The sequence below is a fragment of the Pseudoliparis swirei genome, chromosome 7 (genome assembly GCF_029220125.1).
Source record: "Pseudoliparis swirei isolate HS2019 ecotype Mariana Trench chromosome 7, NWPU_hadal_v1, whole genome shotgun sequence".
Classification (NCBI taxonomy): domain Eukaryota; kingdom Metazoa; phylum Chordata; class Actinopteri; order Perciformes; family Liparidae; genus Pseudoliparis; species Pseudoliparis swirei.
Genome location: NC_079394.1, coordinates 26,228,115 through 26,234,591, shown reverse-complemented (window position 1 = coordinate 26,234,591; position 6,477 = coordinate 26,228,115). Strand labels below are relative to the sequence as shown.

Here is a 6,477-nt window from a genome sequence, read left to right as displayed (position 1 = left end):
GTCCGACCTCAAAGTTAAATGCCCGGTGACAGCTTTGTGGATTACTAAATGGAACTTGGACCAATTTGCAATGTTGTGTATTCTGAATTGGACTCTTTTCAATATTTCCACTGGCTTCAACTCCGTCCAGCAAGTGATTTTGAATTGGAATCCACAACCGTTGGTACGATTGAGATTAATACACACTGCATGGGCGGTGTCCTCTAGAGGACCCGGCGTTCTGAAACAGAAAGAAAAGCGCTGAAATGAATGGAGCCGAGGCCGCCCTGCTCTTGTGAACATGCCGCACTGGTAGATGCCAAATAATAATGATGTAAGTGCGGAGTGTGCTCTAAAATGGCCTTCGAGTGGATTCTCAGTGGCAATATCACCATTACAGAGGTGATAACGGCACCATAATATTATGAAGTACATGCATCCTTCTCTGCACTGTGGCCCCTTCCGTGGTTGTGGGTCTTGATAGAAAAAACTCGGCACGGCATTCTCGATCCATTGATATTCTGCTCTGCACTCGAAGAGGTGAAGGAAAACTTTGGAGCTCCCGTTTGTCAAAGGCGCGCGTGAACCTTTGGACCGTGAGGTCAGGTCAATGTGTGCCAAACTCTCGGGCCGACAGGTTGGTTTGTGTGCTTGGGAGAGTCGAGCGCCGCTCACATTCTGATGGAGAGCTCGCCTCCTCTATTCCCCCCTCGCGGTCCGGGGCTCTCTATGCCTCTCTCTCTCTCTCTCTGCGGCCCTTTAGCAGTCAGGTGGAGTGAAGAACGGGGCGGCGGCGGCAGGGCGGGAGGCGAGGGGGAGGGGGAGCTGGCTGGAAGGGTAACTTTCAATCAGTGAGCTTGGCAGTGGGTCCTCAGCACTGGAATGCCAGGTCACTGCTCTCGTCTCGGTTCTGGGAAGTTTCTCTCCTCCGCCAGAGCGCTGCTGAACTCACCGGACGACCGTCAGACGGCAGGAGGCGACCCCGGAGGTACCAGGCCGAGGGAGCGCGAAGGGAGTGAGAGAGGGGCACACTGTAAACCCGAACGTCCAAATTAATCAAATAGATTAAGTAGTGTATACTCAAAGTTTTAGAGAAAGTTCTACTAACTTAAATATGTCAAGTTGGTGGAACATGTTCTTCTTTTTGAGTAATTTTAACTAATATATTTTGATTAAATGGAACTATTTTGTAAAACATAACGTACGCCCAACGTAATAGAATTTAGTAATTATATGCTGCTAATGATAAAGTCCTGTTATTTCTATTGTTTTAAATATGGATGATTTTAAAATAAACCTAAATCACATGCTAAAATACAATAAAAGTGTAAAATACACAGTAAAATGTGCTTTTAGTTGTTTTTTAGTCAGTATCATAAAAGACTATTGAAGTTGTCATGATAATACAAAATAACTAGTAACATATCAACGACAAATAAAACGTAACGCTGAAAATTCACATTCAACTTGTAGTGTAAATCAACTTGGAGTCATCACGTGTTTTGGCCGTTATCAAGGTGCATTATGGGGATTTCGCGGGAGTCGTTGACTATACTTTCGTCCTGCACCCTTTCGCACGAGGCTGTGGTGTCATCGTCGACTCGGACTGTTTTCAAGGTGAGTGAGATCTTAAGTGTTTTTATATATACGTTGATATGTGTAATGTGTTTAGTTACATTATGTTACAATCAGCCAGTTGCCAAACCTCGAAAAACTAAAACTTAAAATAATTTCCTAGACTTTGCGAGAGACATTACGAGCTAGCTACGTCTGCTTCACTCGCCGAGACTCCAATCCTCTGCCGGAGTCTGTCTCTCAACTTCAGCAGTGGCTGGTTTGAGCTCAGAGACACAAGTGGCGGCTAACGTTGGCTAACGTACGCTCCTCGTGTACTAAGGTACTATAGCTAACGCACGTCGGTTCGCGCAAGCTAACGTAACTTGACGTACCAGCGGAGGAGCACGAGGTGTTCCACTAAACTACCTTGTTCGACTGAGAACATCGCGGCTATGACGTACGCTAGCTAACGTAACTTGACAGTGATCTCCGGTGCTTCTCTGTTGGTTCACGGGCAGCGCCCGGTGTTTATGCTTGACTGTTCACGTCACTCGCATCTCTGGCATTTCCTTTGTTTTTGTGCACGTCAAATAAAAAACACGTTATTGTTAGACCCTGTATGGAAAATCCTAGATAGATAGTGTTTTACGGTGGTGTTATTGAGACTTGCATGTAAGCTGCATAAATGAAATGTTTAGATATGCCACCAACAAATTATGTATTGTCAACTATGTTTGTCAGTGCATTATACCAGCGGTTCCTAACCTGGGTGTCAGGACCTCACAGGCTGTTGCATGGGAATCACAACGTGTTGTGGGAAGAGTCCTTAAGTAAGAAATATCAAAGAACAGCACAGAAAAATCTTGTTTGAAGAAATAAAATGAAATAATTGACAGTAATTGTACTATGGCATAGAATTTGCATCAACCTATCTCCACTAAAAAAAAGTATTTCTGAAAAGGTGGCCAACCAGTAACATATTTTTGGACTCATTTAAAGGTTAAGAACCACACATTATATATTTTTAGAATGAGAAAAATTGTGCAAAGAATGTGTTTGTAATAGCATTCAAAACTCAGTCTTTCATTTTCTTCTCTTCTCTGATGAATAGGGAAACAGTTACCGGTCCTTTTTTAGTCAGTGTTCTTTCAAATCAAATATTTACTTTTAGTTTTACATCGCATACAAAAATGGAAAACATGCCATTTTAAAGCAGTGTTAGCTGTAGTCCATGATCATGTTTTGGTAAGCTAATAGTAATTAACTTGTTATATTAATTAGTAAGTAATAGTAATTCTGTCTTTAAAGTTTTAGATGTTGGTCTAAACTTAACCAATCAGAACCTGCCCAACCGATTCTATGCTGAGCTTGACCGCCATCTTCCACGACTAATGACTTTATTTAGGCAGAAGGCATCAAGAACTGGAAAGACAGCAGATGCTCTGGCTGAAATTTTAAAAATCCACGATGAACAGGTAAATAGATTATTACACACTTCATAGGTTGAACCGGTGGAACTTCGAACAGGTTCAATGACTCAAATGAGCTTTGTGAATTTTGCAATTAGTCCACTCTGTGTTTGACATTTGTTTGATTGCATTAAAGATGTGAACAGGTTATTTGTGGCCATATGCTCTGAATGGATTATTTTAAATGTACAAATGTGTTTTTATCTGAATAGGAAAACCAGGACATACACACCAAACGTACGACTGTTCTCCACGGCCTCCCTGTCTATCTGTGCGAGGATGTATCTGGATTCTTCAGAACCTGCACAGTGAGTCTTCTTAAGTCACTAACAGATTCTACGTGTGCATGATGTAAACAGTTCATCAAAATACTAATATCTTTTAGGACTTACCTTTGTTTAGTCTACCCATACACTTTTCGGATATAGTCTGTTTTCGCCTCACTACAAAGGAACTGTATTGGCAAGTGAGAAGATGTTCAGTAAAACATGTTCCTGTAAATGTCCTTTAGCTTGGTTTCAGTCTCACCACTTGGATTCTCTGGTAATTTGGTTGATTTGTGTGTGCAGAACATGGATCTTATGTTGTTCCCCTCTTACAATGAGACACAGGTCTCCCTTGTAAAAGAGGCCTTTGTTTTCATTGGGACTTGGTTAAGGAAATATACATTATGTCATCTGTGCTGTTCCATGTGTTAGTTTGTGATTGGTATCTCTTTTTCATTCATTCAGGACGAGTCTGATGAGCCAGAGCTTGATGGGGTTGCAGTGGGCCTCCTTACTGTCACCAGTGACAATAACACAAGTGCAGTTCACTACCACCCTGTGAAAATCTCTGTGATTATTGAAAGTGATGTCATGGTTAGTCTCACCAGACTTGGCGATGCCTTCCTGGTAGTCTTTGGATTCATGTATGCACTACACCTCAGCTACCCCAAAGCACTTACCAAGACTTTTGAGTTCATTCAAAAGATCTTACTTGGCCTAGAAAGTGGCAAACTGTCACCGAAGTTGCAGACCCTCAAGAATGTTTTGATGACCTAGAAACGGAAGGCTGCAGCGGTATACCATTATAAAAGGTTCAACATGTTCAAGTTAAAAGGTCTATGATCACGTCTTGCAGCTTTGCAATGCAGCGCCATCATGTGATCTGTTCATGTATGTTATTGTGTTGTGTATTATGGAGGAAAAAAAGGCAGAGGTCATGGTTCTCGGGTTGTTATCTTTGTGCAGATAAAAAATAAAAAAATTCTTTTATGCCTCATGTACGTGTTTCCTGTTAATGTCAATTTATCAACAATATTTAACCCACTATAGCGGTAAAGATCATCATTATCTTTTAAACGTAAAGATACAATTTATTTTGGAAGTTTAACTTTGGTTGCAAAGTTGAAATGTTTTATTTGTTGTGCCCATATTCATTCAAATAATTAAAATGATCAGCCACTATAAAGATGGAAGTTTTTCTTTTTTTCCTGAAAATGTTCTGAAACAGTTCTGTTGTATTTAATCCAAAATGCCGCACTATATACTCAGGAAGCCAAGAGCAGTGTTTTTTCGCTATAACAAAAAATGTTGGTATTGTTTTATGTCACCAGCTCTAAGTTTAAGCTCTACAATTTATTAAAGTATATTTTCAAATTATTTATTTTAATATTGCAGTGTGCTAAATGTGAGTGCAAGAAAATACTGTTCAATAGATAGATGTTCATGACTTAAATTTTGAGTTTGTTAAACTCAATGTAATTGAGGCAATAAATTGCCACAAAAAAATTAAGTTTCGAGTCTTATCTTTTTAAGTAAACAAATTCAAAACATTTGACTAATGTGAACTCGAAAACATTGAGTTTGGTTAACATGAAATGGTGTGGTTGTGTACTTTATTTTTTTAAGTTCTGTGAACTTATTCCAGTGGTTTGAAAACTTGAACATTTTAAGTACTAATAACTGAAAATAATTGAGTTGAGCTAAATTAACACTTTAATTTAAGCTGTAATCAAAAGGTACAAGTAGCAAGTCATCAAACTTTTTAAGTTCTGCAAAATCAAATTAAAAAGTTCATTAACTCAAAAAATTTGAGGCAATATATTGCCTCAAATTTTTTGAGTTCTACTAACTTATTCGGGTTTACAGTGCAGGGAAACGGGCAGCTACTCAACTGAAGGGCCAGAGCAGGTCCTGCCCGGTCCAGGGCTCAGTTCACACATTGTGACTGAACGCACGGCTGATTTGTTTGAGTCCCAACCCGTCCGATGAGTCAATTCGGAAAAATTCGGGAAAAATTCGGACAAATTCGAGTAAATAAACTGAGCCACAGAAACGCTAAAGTAACATCTTGTATTTCATTTCATTTGTTTTTTCACCTGGCACCCAATGCATGATTGATACATTGTATTCTCTCTCTCTCTATATATATATATATATATATATATATATGCATTGGGCCTCATTACTTCCATACTTGACACATACAAGCGGCATGCTACTTTAGTTCTGCTCCCACTTTTACTTCAGGGTCAGGAGCGTGTGTCACGCTGCAGGGCCCTTTATTAGAGTCCACAGACACATGGGAAAGGGATATCCCGCAGTCCCGCTCCCCGGAAAACAAAGCGTGGCATCCATCCATCCTGCTTCCGAAGGTCCACAGCGCCGTCTCCTCAGCACCAGGTTCTCTTTGTGTCTTGATGCAGTCCTCCGCTACCTCCGTCTCCGCAGTGGTCCAATAATCGCAGGACCGTATCCCCGGAGCTAGCCATGGACTACATCTGCTTCACCCTTAACCTAATAGAGGAAGAAGCCTATATACAATACAGGACATATGTTTTGTAACTTTAGTTTCTGTGTGTATAGGTGTGGGTTCTTCTGAATCCACCAACGACAGCTGAAGAAATGCTAGTTGTATTGCCACTGTGGTCAGATGGCTGTTCTACATCTGTGTGGATGCAACGGGGCATCCACCCAATGGCAAAAGGTCCAGAGGGCTGTGGGTCTACTCATAGAATCTGGAGTTACAATACATAATGAAAAGGGCAATGCATCTACTTTTTTTAGATTTAACAATAAACTTACAAAACTTAAATCTTTTCATCACCTTAACAAGGTGAAGCGAGTAAAAAGCGGGATGCAGGAAAACCACCACCAGTTTTTTAAGGATGTCAAACTTCTCGGAATGGAAAAAAAAGCATTTGTTCCGCTCTGTCCCGGCACAGAAAGACCTGAGTAAAAACATGCAACTAACTACTGGCGACTACATAGCATGTGAAAAAACAAATATATATATGTATATACATATATATATATATATATATATACTGTACATATATATATATACATATATCTATATACATATATCTATATACATATATCTATATATATATATATACATATTTATATACATATATATACAGGACTGTCTCAGAAAATTAGAATATTGTGATGAAGTTCTTTATTTTCTGTAATGCAATTAAATAAAC

At 39.7% G+C, this 6,477-nt stretch overlaps 1 long non-coding RNA gene across 4 annotated transcripts; it reads left to right on the top strand.

The window, feature by feature from the left end:
* The first annotated feature begins 826 nt into the window (after positions 1-826).
* LOC130196265 (uncharacterized) lies at positions 827-4,270 on the top strand. 4 transcript variants are annotated; one of them, XR_008832215.1, is made up of 5 exons: positions 827-967; positions 1,497-1,596; positions 2,942-3,011; positions 3,218-3,313; positions 3,737-4,270. It is a non-coding gene; the product is annotated as an uncharacterized LOC130196265 (long non-coding RNA). The 4 variants fall into 4 exon arrangements; XR_008832214.1 differs by lacking the exon at positions 2,942-3,011; XR_008832216.1 differs by lacking the exon at positions 2,942-3,011 and having other exon boundaries at positions 1,453-1,596.
* Positions 4,271-6,477: the final 2,207 nt, after the last annotated feature.